The sequence below is a fragment of the Esox lucius genome, chromosome 17 (assembly GCF_011004845.1).
Source record: "Esox lucius isolate fEsoLuc1 chromosome 17, fEsoLuc1.pri, whole genome shotgun sequence".
In the NCBI taxonomy this organism is placed as follows: domain Eukaryota; kingdom Metazoa; phylum Chordata; class Actinopteri; order Esociformes; family Esocidae; genus Esox; species Esox lucius.
This window is the reverse complement of record NC_047585.1, coordinates 22,860,480-22,873,486: the sequence shown is the minus strand read 5'-3', so window position 1 is coordinate 22,873,486 and position 13,007 is coordinate 22,860,480.

The following is a 13,007-nucleotide window of genomic DNA, read 5'->3' as shown; positions in this document are numbered from 1 at the left end:
GGGGACCTTGTGGTGCTGCAGGATTTTAATCCATGACGGCGTAGTGTGTTACTAATGGTTTTCTTTGAGACTGTGGTCCCGGCTCTCTTCAGGTCATTGACCAGGTTCTGCTGTGTAGTTCTGGGTTGATCCCTCACCTTCCTCATGATCATTGATGCCCCATGAGGTGAGGTCTAGCATGGAGCCCCAGACTGAGGGAGATTGACCGTCATCTTGAACTTCTTCCATTTTCTAATAATTGCGTCAACAGTTGTTGCCTTCTCACCACGCTGCTTGCCTATTGTCCTGTAGCCCATCTTAGCCTTGTGCAGCCTTGTGCAATTTTATCCCTGATGTCCATACACAGCTGTCTGGTCTTGGTCAATTGTGGAGAGGTTGGAGTCAGTTTGATTGAGTGTGTGGACAGGTGTATTTTATACAGGTTCAAACAGGTGCAGTTAGTACAGGTGATGAGTGGAGAACAGGAGGGCTTCTTAAAGAAAAACTAACAGGTCTGTGAGAGCTGGAAATCTTACTGGTTGGTAAGTGATCAAATACTTATGTCATGCAATAAAATGCAGTTTAATTATTTAAAAATCATACAGTGTGATTTTCTGGATTTTTGTTTTAGATTCCGTCTCTCACAATTGAAGTGTACCTATGAGAAAAATAACAGACCGCTATATGCTTTGTAAGTAGGAAAACCTGCAAAATCGGCAGTGTATCAAATACTTGTTCTCCCCGCTGTATCTAATTCTTTGGAACCCTTTTGAACCCTTCTCCTGACTGATATCTTTCAACAATGAGATCCCTCTGATGCTTTGGAAGCTCTCAGCGGACGATGGCTTTTGCTCTGAGACGGAACTAGGAAAATGTCAGGAAAAACAGCTGAGTCACTTTAAAGGATGGCAGGTGTGTAATGACTTCTATTTAACATGAGTCTGAATTATAAAAAATAAACATGATATTTCAGTTTACTGACACTGTTTGTGTTTTATTTAAAATTAACACATCTAAAATGATTTATACATCAATTTTAATAATGTTTTATGTTCCATAGCATTATACTTTTATACCAGCAGAGGGCAGGCCTTACCATGTAAATATCACCTAACACCAAATAAGTTGACTGTGCACTATAGGGCTTAACAGCGTTAACACTGAGTTTACATTTTTTGTTGTTTTAGGATTTCTTTCAGATCATCATTTTCAATGTAATCATAATTCCCTTGGTGGGAGGGAATGTGTGTTATTCTTACAAAAGTGGTTTGTAACATCCAATTGCCCAATAAAATGTATGTGCTTACTGAACATAACAACAAAATCACTTTGTATCATAATTGAAAAAACACAATTAGAGTAATATTATATTTGTTGAGGATGTCAAGATATTCAGTATGGCCCAACTCCAGCCTTAGACTTGGGAAAGAGGGATTGAGAAGAAACATGTTTGTGTGCAGAAAGGGTCACTTGACATTCAACAAAAGCCTTTTCAACAGATGTTTTGTGTGGAAGAGGGGAACCCAAATATAAACCAGTCTGTGTTGCTTTGACTGACTCCCTCAACTGACATTTATCACAGCAGGCAGACAGAGACATCTGACAGTGGAAAGGATGTACACAGTATTATTACCTAAATCCTATTACTGGTGCTGGCTGTGTTAGTTTTGTACTACTGAGCTCCTCTAGTGAAGCTTTGATAACATTCAAATTCACAAGATGGCCAATAATAATAAAACAAATGGAAACAACAGCATGACCTAAAAATAAATGTAATGAAAGACATTTGAGGAGTGTGGGAGAGGAGAAAACAGTATGTATGCACTTAATACCCAGAGATTCTTGAAATTAAGATATTTTTCTACTTACAGATAAATTTGTCAGTACCATATTTTCTGTTGCCTTTAACATAGTCACTGTGGGTTTCCTAAAAACAATTAGATCTTGGGTGTGATAAAACATTGAAAGCCATTCATTTTCAGCAGAGGACACCAGTGTCAGTGGGGAGCCATTGGTCGATGTGAGCATATGGAAGGATGCGTGAATTGGTAGAAAAGCAACTTGAGGAAAGCATAATTTTAGCAATATAATTAACAATATTGGGAGGCTGCTTACCAATCAAAGCTCACTATTGCTTCCAACCCCTGTTGGATTGTCTGTTGATCTCTAACACTACCTCACCTGCTTGCTAGCTTGCTATTGTGTGGGATTTTTATAAGAATGCATTATACATTTTATGAATATACCAATATGTAAATCAAATACACAGATAATCAATATGGTAAACAGTGTAATCATCAATGTATAATGTATACATCTTGTATTGAAATAATCATGAAAGTATCAGAAGCATCATGTGCCTTAAAGTTAATGGCCCTAACTGCTCTATTGCTTTGGTGTGAAAGTGTCCTGCATTTGAACCATCATGTGTTTGGTGAGGTTGTCTTGAATTTGAACCACCAGTGTTTGATGATTTATTGGTTTGAACAAAGGACCCCAAAAAGCTGTAGGACAAGAGGTGAAACAAGCCTTACCGGATTAACATAAAGTCATGGTCCAGGCCTTAGAACACTGGGTGTATCTGCAGAAGGGCCTGTCTTTAATGATTGTCATTGTTCTGTGATTCTCATTAAAGTCTATTGGATTCACAAGTTCCTGAGTTGTTGCATTTGTATTATTGAAAGTGTGGACCTGTTTTTCCACGACACTATCACCCACATCTTGGTGAAGGTACTATGGCTATTGGAATAGGCTGCAAGTCCATCTTTTTTATGTGTCCATAGGAAAGCATTTCCTCTAGAATCTTTAAGATATAGAATCTTCCACACATGTCCAAATTGCATTATGTGCATGTATTGATTCTTTATACGCTCTTTATGTGAAATCTCTAAATACACAAAAGTTATGTTATTTTGTGTGCTGTTCAATATATTTCCTCATGAATTGTATTGGAGACAGAAATTACACTAGGCTAATATTTAGGATGTGTGTTGTTATTTTTTAAAGTGTTGCCTAAGTGCCAGAACATTACATTGGGCAAAATATTAAAGGAAATGTGGGCCACATTATTATATCTTTAACATCTGAGCTGTGGGAGGGAAGATGGAATTCTGCAGTAGATAAAAGTTTGCATACCCTTGGAGATTTAATAATATACAGTACAACTCCAGAATAAATGTATAGACTACTGCAACTTTTTCTTTCCTTTCGAATTGAGTCGAAAAGGAAGGTTTTGAGAGAGGAACCGAAGGGTCAAAATTAAGAGACCACAAATTGAATTCTGTTCCTCACTCAAAACTTTCCTTTTCAACTTTTTTGTAAAGGAATGAAAATGGTGCAGTGGTCTCTTAATTTTTTTCCGGAGCTGTATGTACCATTTGTAAAGAAAACATGAGTGAGCAGGCAAAATGCGTCTTTTATTTCTTATGGGATTCACATTCATCTGTAGGTCATAACAGAATGGCACAATCTTAAAACAAAACATGGCAACAAAGAAAAAAACTGAACTGACCCCTGTTCAAAAGTCTGCATACCCTTAGTTCTTAATACAGTGTACTACCCTTTAGCATCAATGACAGCGTATAGCTGCCCATTTGTCTTGGCAAAATGGCTCCTGGTCATACAAAGTCTTTGGTCGTCTTGCATGAACCGCACATTTGAGATATCCTCAGAGTGGCTCGATGATATTAAGGTCAGGAGACTGTGATGGCCACTCCAAAACCTTCACCTTTTTCTGCTGTAACCACTGGAGGGTCAACTTGGCCTTGTGCTTAGGGGAATTGTTGTGCTGGAAAGTCCAATAGCGATACAATGCAAATTGTCTGCCAGTATTTTCTGATAACACGCTGCATTCATCTTGCCATCAATTTTCACAAGATTCCTCCGTGCCTTTAGAGCTCACACACCCCCAAAACATCAGTGAGCCACCACCATACTTCACAGTGGGGATGGGATTCTGTTCACTATAGGCGTTGTTGACCCCTCTCCGAACATAGCGCTCATGGTTGTGACCATAAAGCTCTATTTTGGTCTCCAAATTACATATTGTAACCAGGCGTTTTTGTGGCATTGGCGCAGTAAAGGCTTCTTTCTGGCAACTTGACCATGCAGCTCATTTTGGTTCAAGTATCATCGTATTATGCTCCTTGAAACAACCACACCATCTGTTTCCAGAGCAGCCTGTGTTTCTCCTGAGGGTTACCTGTGGGGTTTTCTTTGTATCCCAAACAATTCTTCTGGCAGCTTTGGCTGAAATCTTTCCTGGTTTACCTGACCTTGGTTTGGTATCAAGAGATCCCTGAATTGTCCACTTCTTAATAAGTGATTGAATGGTTCTGACTGGCATTTGCAAGGCTTTGTATATCTTTTTATATTATTTTCCGTCTTTAGAAAGTTCCATTACCTTGATATGAAGGTCTTTTGACAATTATTTTCTGCTCCCCATAGCTCAGTATCTACACTATTAGCTCCCACATAGTGCATCCATGTGAGAGCTAATAAACTCATTGAATATTTATCCACAGACACTATTTCATATTTAAAAAGCCACAGGTGTGGGAAATTCTCCTTTAATTTCCATTTTCACCTGTGTGTGTCTCCTTGTGTGTCTGTAACAAGGCCAAATATTTAAGGGTATTTAAAACTTTTGATCAAGGCCATTTTGGTGATTTCTGTTATCATTATGATTTAAAAAGGAGCCAAACAACTATGCAATAATAAATGGCTTCATATGATCACTTTCCTTAAATAAAAGACAGTTATTTTTGCATTAACGGGTCATAATTTTCAAAATCAGTGCCAAAACATCACAATTTCTACCAGGATTTGCACAACTATGAGAACCACTACAAGCACAACAAAGGTTAGTGGTGGCCTACTGCAAGCATCCTACCCCGTAAATCGCGTATAGACAATCAACTTCATATGCATGTGCACAGGAAAATTATACTTATTCTCTAAGAGAGTTGGAAAATGACAGTAAGATCCACAGTCACTTTCATATCAATCGCATTCAGGAAATCTACTTAGATTTTCTTCATATTAGTTAATCATTAATGAAATTGATGAACAAAGTAATTTCAGCTGGACCGCGTATACGGAGCCTGCCAAGAAGAGCGAATGTCTCTTACTGAGTGACTGACTGACTGACTGAGTACACCATGTTAAATAGCGTAGTGGTTAGAGAAGCGGACCTGTGAACTGTAGGTCCCGAATTCGTATCTCCTTGTAGGCAAAACGATGTACGCATTATGAATTGTTCAGTATAGACGTAAACTTTGCTGACTAAAACCTTCAGTATCTACATTATCGTAAGCATGAAATAAAATAGTTTACGGTTATATTGCGACTGTTTCTGGTGGAATTTCGAAGTACGCATCTGTGCATGCGTTTTGGGTAAGGATGGACAAACACATTTGCTGGCTACAACATACATTAGTTACATTATAGTAAGCCTTAACTTATACTGTATACGGTTATATTGTGACAGTTTCGGCAATGGAGTCTAGTGACTTCTGAGATGTGTAATGCCGTGGCGTAGTTGTTAAGGACAGTGTCTCTCATGTGGAAGACCTAAGTTTGAATCTATTGAGAACAACGACATTTATTAATTATTTCTGGTAGATTCCAAGATTCTCTCGTCTTTTCACTTGATGAAAAAGTGAGTTATCGTTGCCTTTATTAATAGTTATTGTATAAATGGTATTCACGAATGAAAGAAAAAAGTAAATTGTTTTGCCATGAAAGAAAAAATATTTTCTCATGCCATGAAATGAAATAGCTTTGGTAGACTGGCAATTGTTCAATTCTTATGACTATTTCAGGAAGTTAGGAGATACTTATTACTGTCTAATACGCTGTTAAAACAGCCAGTGGCAAACGCCATACATAGACGCTATTTGTGGTGGAAGTAAACTTAATAAGAAATGTTTCAGTTTAAGTGTATCAATGTAATTTACAAATGGCCAATTAAGTATTAAAACGACCAGTGGCAAAAGAGGATTTGTTCAGGACAGAGACAAGAGGCTAAACTGACACTCTGCAAATGTACAGCTCTGTGATATAGTGGTTAATGACACAGCCTTTTACATGGGCGACCCATGTTTAAATCTCGAGATGGCAAAACTTTCTATTGCGGGCCAGCTGAACTAGGCTTGCCTGGTTTCTTGTTCCTCAACAATTAAAACTATTGAGGTGAAATCTAGCTGGACCAATGCTTACAGTATGTATCATAGAAATTGTTAATGTCACAAAAATGCATCCCAACTATATATCCCAAAACCTCACCAGGAGGAAACATAAAAATAACCATTTGCACGTCAATGGAAAATGTGAAATCCAAAGAGATTATTTTTATTTTTATGCATTCCCTTTCATCTAATGTTTTATTTGGCTTGTTGTGATGCCCTGTTACTTAGGATCTAAAATCACAAAGCAGCAAGGGAAGTTTATACTGGATGCAAACAAAAACTACACAAGAATTGACCCCATGTTTCTCTGTGTAAAATTCTGTTTCCTATCTGACCTCAAGCTATCTCTGATTTGAAGGCCCAGAGTAACTGGAAAATTTCTTAATTTCTGTAAAGTTTTAAAATCTATGAATAAACTATGTAAACATACATGGTACGATATATATGTCATTAAAAATGTACATCCATGAGAAAACAAGCAAATTTAGTTCTGGTGCTTTGGACAAATCACAATCTTGGCTCTTTAACACAACACATACCACACAATACTAAAACTACTCAAACATCTAATCAATAATGCAAGATTATAGAGTTGCTGCAAGCTCCCCGGCCATGAGAGCTGAGTTCCCTCTAGTGTGATTGCCTATCTCCTTTTTCTAGAATCAATAAATAATCCTATTTCATTGCCAGATAGACAGACAGGAAAAACAGAGCAGGGATTTGTCGCTTTTAATTACCAACTGAGAAACTGTTTGAAAAAGCACTTCAGGAGTTAAGTTGACATTGATTCTTGAGATAAGGGACAAAACATGTCCTACATCCTAGTCTTCTTTATGTTAAAAATCAAGAAATTAATAATAATAAAAATACTAGTCTAGAGGACCTGTGTATACTGATGACATTAATTTCATAATTTAAAAAAATAATTTCATTGGAATTTGTTAAAATGCAGGCTCTGTACTTGGAAAGTAAATATAACTTAACCTGTCCTCAGCAAGAGGTCACAGTGTTTAAAAATGCTACAAAATGCAAAAACATCAGATTAAATGAAAGGTTAAATAAGATATCACACAATACATGAAGTGAACTTTAAAGTATATTTTCCATTAACAACTGTGTATCAAAGCAGTGTCCTCACTTTCCGTCAACTTTCCGTCAACCATGAAATGTCATGGTCCGCTATAACCCTGAGGACCCCTCTTCCACATCCTGCTCTATTTGGGTGCAACCATAAGACACTTGGTCTAAAAAGTTTTAATTTTTGTAATATTTTAAACAAACAATGTTGATATCACTGCAGTCACAGCTTTAACATGTCAACACCGTCTCCCCATTATGATAATCCTAGTTAAGACAAACTCATACAATATCTCACAAAAGTGAGTACAGCCCTCACATTTTTGTAAAGATTTTTTTCTTGTTTCATGTGCCAACACTGAAGAAATGACACTTTGCTACAATTTAAAGTAGTGAGTGTACAGCTTGTTTAATTTGAAAATACTTGTGTTGAATTTGGTGTCATCGCCCTCATACTGGTCACTGGAAGTTCAACATGGCACCTCATGGCAAAGAACTCTCTGAGGATCTGAAAAAAAGAATTGTTGCTCTACATAAGATGGCCTAGGCTATAAGAAGTTGGCAAGACCCTGAAACTAAGCTGCAGCACAGTGGCCAAGACCATACAGCGGTTTAACAGGACAGGTTCCACTCAGAACAGGCCTCGCCATGGTTGACTAAATAAGTTGAGTGCACATGCTCAGCATCATATCCAGAGGTTGTCTTTGGGAAATTGACGTGAGTGTTGCCAGCATTCATATTGAAGCAGAGCATGATTCCCTCCCTTAGGAGACTGGGCCGCAGGGCAGTATTCCAACATGATAACGACCCCAAACATACCTCCAAGACGACCACTGCCTTGCTAAAGAAGCTGAGGGTAAATGTGATGGACTGGCCAAGCATTTTTCCAGACCTAAACCCAATAGAGCATCTGTGGGGCATCCTCAAATGGAAGGTGGAGGAGCGCAAGGTCTCTTCATGGAGGAGTGGAAAAGGACTCCAGTGGCAACCTGTGAAGATCTGATGAACTCCATCCCCAAGAGGATTAAGGCAGTGCTGGAAAATGATGGTGGCCACACAAAATATTGACAATGTTGGCCCAATTTGGACATTTTCACTTAGGGGTGTATTCACTTTTGTTGCCAGCGGTTTAGACAAAAATGGCTGTGTGTTGTGTTATTTTGAGCGGACAGCAAATTTACACTGTTATACAAGGTGTACACTCACTATTTTACATGGTAGCAAAGTGTCATTTCTTCAGTGTTAAAAAGATATACTCAAATCTTTACAAAAATGTGAGGGGTGTAATCACTTTTATGAGATACTGTATATATTGCTTTTATCTGTATTGTAGGCAAGCATGGCTAGATATAAACTGGCAGTGGAAGAAATAGGTTGAGGACAAAAAAGGGAGACAAATAGGAGAATTGGGAGCAAGGGAGCAGAGGCATCAGAGAAGGTATTGGAGGGATGCTCAGAAAAGGTCTAGAAAGAGCAGGACAGTGCAGAATGCTGTGCAGCAAGTAGTCCCCCCACCCCCCAGATAGTCTACTAGACCAGAGTACCGAAGAGCCAACTATGGGCAGACGTGGTTGTGCTAGTGAGAGCAGAGAAAAAAAACTAGGAAAAGTCATTCAAGGGAAATAGAAGCTTTGAAAGAGAAAATTAAGAAGATTACGAAACAGCAAAAACATCTGAGAAAGCAAAAATGGCAAAAAAGAAAGCTCAAATAATTGACAAATCAAATGCCAAACAAAAAAGATGAGATGAAATGCAAATAGACTCTCTACAGACAGAAACTGAGAGGATGATAACATCAAGAGAGTTCTTCCACAATGTTCTCTGCCGAGAACTTAACATTAAAAAACAAACTCCTATGTCACGAAAACGGGCAATTGACAGATCAACTAGGCGACAACTGACATTATAAGGCAAGATTCTAAAGAAGTATTGCCTTCTTCATTATATCCACCAGTTTGGATTGACTTACAAGTTAGTGAGTGTGAAGAAACCGACAGCACAGAAAAAGGCAACATTTCTCCAGGGTATCAGCAAGACTGTTCAGGTGTTCTTTGTGAACTCTTCTTGCATATCAGCAGATAAAACTGACACCATTACAAGGAACAAGATTAAGCACCAGCAAATTATTCTAATTGACTCCATGATCAACCTCCATAGTGAGTTCATCAGCAGGAACCCAACTGTGAAGCTCAGTTACTCTTCCTTTTGTGCTCTGCGGCCCTTCAATGTTACAGCACCAAAGGCATTTGATAGGAAGACATGTTAGTGCCAGTTTCATGAACATACATGCTAACTGCTTCATCGTGAAGTCGACCAAACTAGAGGACAGCTTTCAGTTAGTTTGTTGCTCTCCAGCAAGTGAGGCCTGCCTTCTTTGCACCTGTTCACGGTGCTTAAACAAACACACAGTTCTGGCCCCAGAGCAAGGTGGAGTCAATGTTGAATGGAGGCAATGGGAGCAAGTTCAAGAAGAAACAGCCAGTGGGGTCCACTTCAATGTGAAACTTTCCTTGCACAGCGGGAGTCTTTCAGAGATGCTACATCTATATGAGGAGAAACTTAGAAGTGAATCCACAACATGTGTGATCACAGAAATTCAATTGAGACCTGCAGCGAGAACACAGGGATCATACATTTGGATTTTTTAGAATCCTGGAAGTGTAGGTATGCCTCTGACGTTTAATCCTGCCATTTCTTCCAGAATTTGCCGCAGTTGATACTTCATACTGGAATGTATTACACCAAGGGTGAAAAGGCAGCATTTGGCACAGTTTCAGAGTCTAAGAGACAAGATGCTGCAGCAATCTGGGAATACATGGATCCAGACCTAAAGGATGTTCGGACAAAATTTCCATCAGTTACCACTGTGCACTTTTGGTCAGATGGTCCCAGTAAGCAGTACAAGAACAGGAAGAACTTCTTCCTCCTTTCTAAAGTACTATCCACACTGGGCTTCGACAGAACCACATGGAACTATTTCCCAACATCACACGGCAAGAGTGCCCCAGATGGCATTGGGGGAACAGTAAAAAGAACAGCAGACAAATTTGTTCTGCATGGGAATGATGTGACAGATGGAAAAGAGTTATTTGAAAAGATCTCAAACAGTCTAAAATGTATTTAGCTGTATCACATTGAGGAAGATGACGAAATATGACACACTTCTCACGCAACAACTCAAAAAGGTTCCAGCGACAAGAAAAATAAACCAGGTCATCCCATATCAAAATAGTGTCCGCCACAGACAGCTATCATGCTTTTGCAGTGAGCCATTGAATTGCCAATGCTTTACCCCAGCTACTTTCTGTTTACATGGCTGCATAGAGTGCGAGCATGTCCGACGCCTGTTGCCCAATGCCTAGGTCACGCAGGTCAGACAACAATGAGTATACTTACCTTAATACTTACTGTGCCTGCAACACCTGTTCGTAAAGTGTGTATTCCAAACTAGATAAACCAAACTCCCTTTAAATGTACCTGTCCTACTTACCTGTAGAGAGAAATTCAAGTGAATCCAAGTACTTACCTGTCTGAAGCCATGTAGAAAATGTTTTAATGATTAGATTTATTTGCCTCTATGAAGCCCTGTGGAAAAACATAGTTGGATCTATTACAATAGATAATCACTTACCTTTCTAGTTCTAGTTTTAAACCTGTCTTATTTCTATGTAATACTGATATTTGACTCTCAATCAAATATGCACTGTTTACCCTTATTTTCAATAGTGATATGTATTCAATTAGCAGACACCAACGTGACTTTCAAGAGACTGGGACAGAGATGTGAAAACAAGAAAGGAAAAAACCTTCCAAGTTTCTGCAGAAAATCAAAACAAAGAAAAGTATTTTAAACTAGAAACTTTACTTAGACATTGATATATTATTAGTCTCTGACAGTTTTCTTTGATTTTCCAGTGAGCCATTGGAAGGAGGATTGAAAACCACTGGAAGGATTCTAAATCCTAGATAATAAGTTACAGTTACAATTACTCAGTTAAAATTACATTTCTTTAAAAAATGTATTAGTTCATTTTCCTAATCTGTTGTGATCTCAGTCAATTGTTAGTAAAATATTTGTAAATACTTAATCAGTTTTCATCCCTATCAATTATTCATCAACACCGTCAGAAATTGTCAATATTGTCAGATGAAGGTTTTTGTCCTTTTACAAAGAAATGTTACTCTTTATTCAATTTATTGAGTTTATTTATTAAAACACCAGCTGAACTATATGCAATGTTGCAGTGGCATTTTTATAAGTAAAAAATTGGTGGGGCACAAACCATTTCAAAATATAGGATACATACCGGTAAAGGTACAAAACACCCTCTTGCTACTGATGTGTTTATTTAACACATCAACAAACAACGTGGCTCCACAAAACACTTTCAACGACAAAACAGCTTGCTTCTACCAGGTGTTGTAGTACACACTTTTCGATTACTTTGGGAATGAAGTCATGTAGCTGCTGAATCAGCTGGCTTTCGATGGACAACATGGCCAATGCATTGAGTCACGGCTGTCCCTTAGTATTGCGAGTGAAGGTTTTTACCCTCTTCAAGGTGGAAAAGTTCCTCTCTGACTCTAATTTCGTCATATGTGTTGTTATGGTAATTTTCAGCAGAGTGACGGTCTCAGCAAATGCCTCCTCTAGGTTGTTCTCATGGATGGATCTTAACAGAGACAGGACCGTCTTACCAGTGTGAAGCTAAGTGTGGTGGTACAGTGTGGTCAGCTCAGACTTAAACTTTTCCTTGTTTCCTAGAGGCCATAGTTTCACCACACAGTCAAGCTCAGATGTAGGGAATGACAGGACAAATTATGGGAAGAGCGAGCAGTCAACCAGCTTGGCAGCAATCAGGTGGTCACTTTGTGAAAACCTCTGCTCCACCTGGGAGATGACAGTGTTGCATGCCTCCTTCATCACCGGCGCTGTGTTGGTTACTCGTCGGCCTGACTTGTCTGTTTCATCGTGAACGGTGGTATCTGTTGTGGAAATTCTTGAACTGATGTATCCAATACATGTATAAATGTGTTAATAGTTAAAGGAATGAGTCCCCATGTTTGGATGAGAAAAGGAATTTAGTTAGAGAGGGATCTGGTGTTTGCCTAGGGGGCATTCTTGACCGGCACCAGTGGATTAGAGGGTTACTCGTAAATCAGTAAATCTGTATAACCCTTTAGTGTCTATCTGTTGTTTGTCCAGACATTGTAACTCCTCAAGAGTTGAGAAGGTTACCCATGTGGGGGAGGACAGCCTATCCCCTTGTGTGAAGTCCAGGATATGTGTCTAGGATATGAGAGAATTTTGTCTCTGTACTTCCTCCTTTAAGAGTTCTGATCGATGAAATTGCCATCACACATCCCATTCATCAGTGTGCATCCGTATATTCTGGTCATTCTCCTTGAAATGGGTGAGTGCACTGTTAATCCCAGATGCATCGATGCTGAGATGCCTTTGCAGAGTGTTGTATAAAACATCAACTTCTGGCATAAGGAAGAAGAAATATCCAGCAGCTGCAGAAAAGCTCAGTCCCAGAGTTTTTTTGACAGGCCATATGCCTCACTTATGGTGGCCTCATCCCATCCTGATTATGTGCGTATGTCCTCTATACACAGGACCAGCGCAGAGTGGTTTTCCCAAACTGCATTGACAGTTCTACTTTTAAACTTCAGAATGCTCATCCTTGCTGAACAAAGTTGCTGCAAGGTCAGGTTCAGCTGGTGAGCATAGCAGTGAACAAACTGGGCATGTGGGTATGT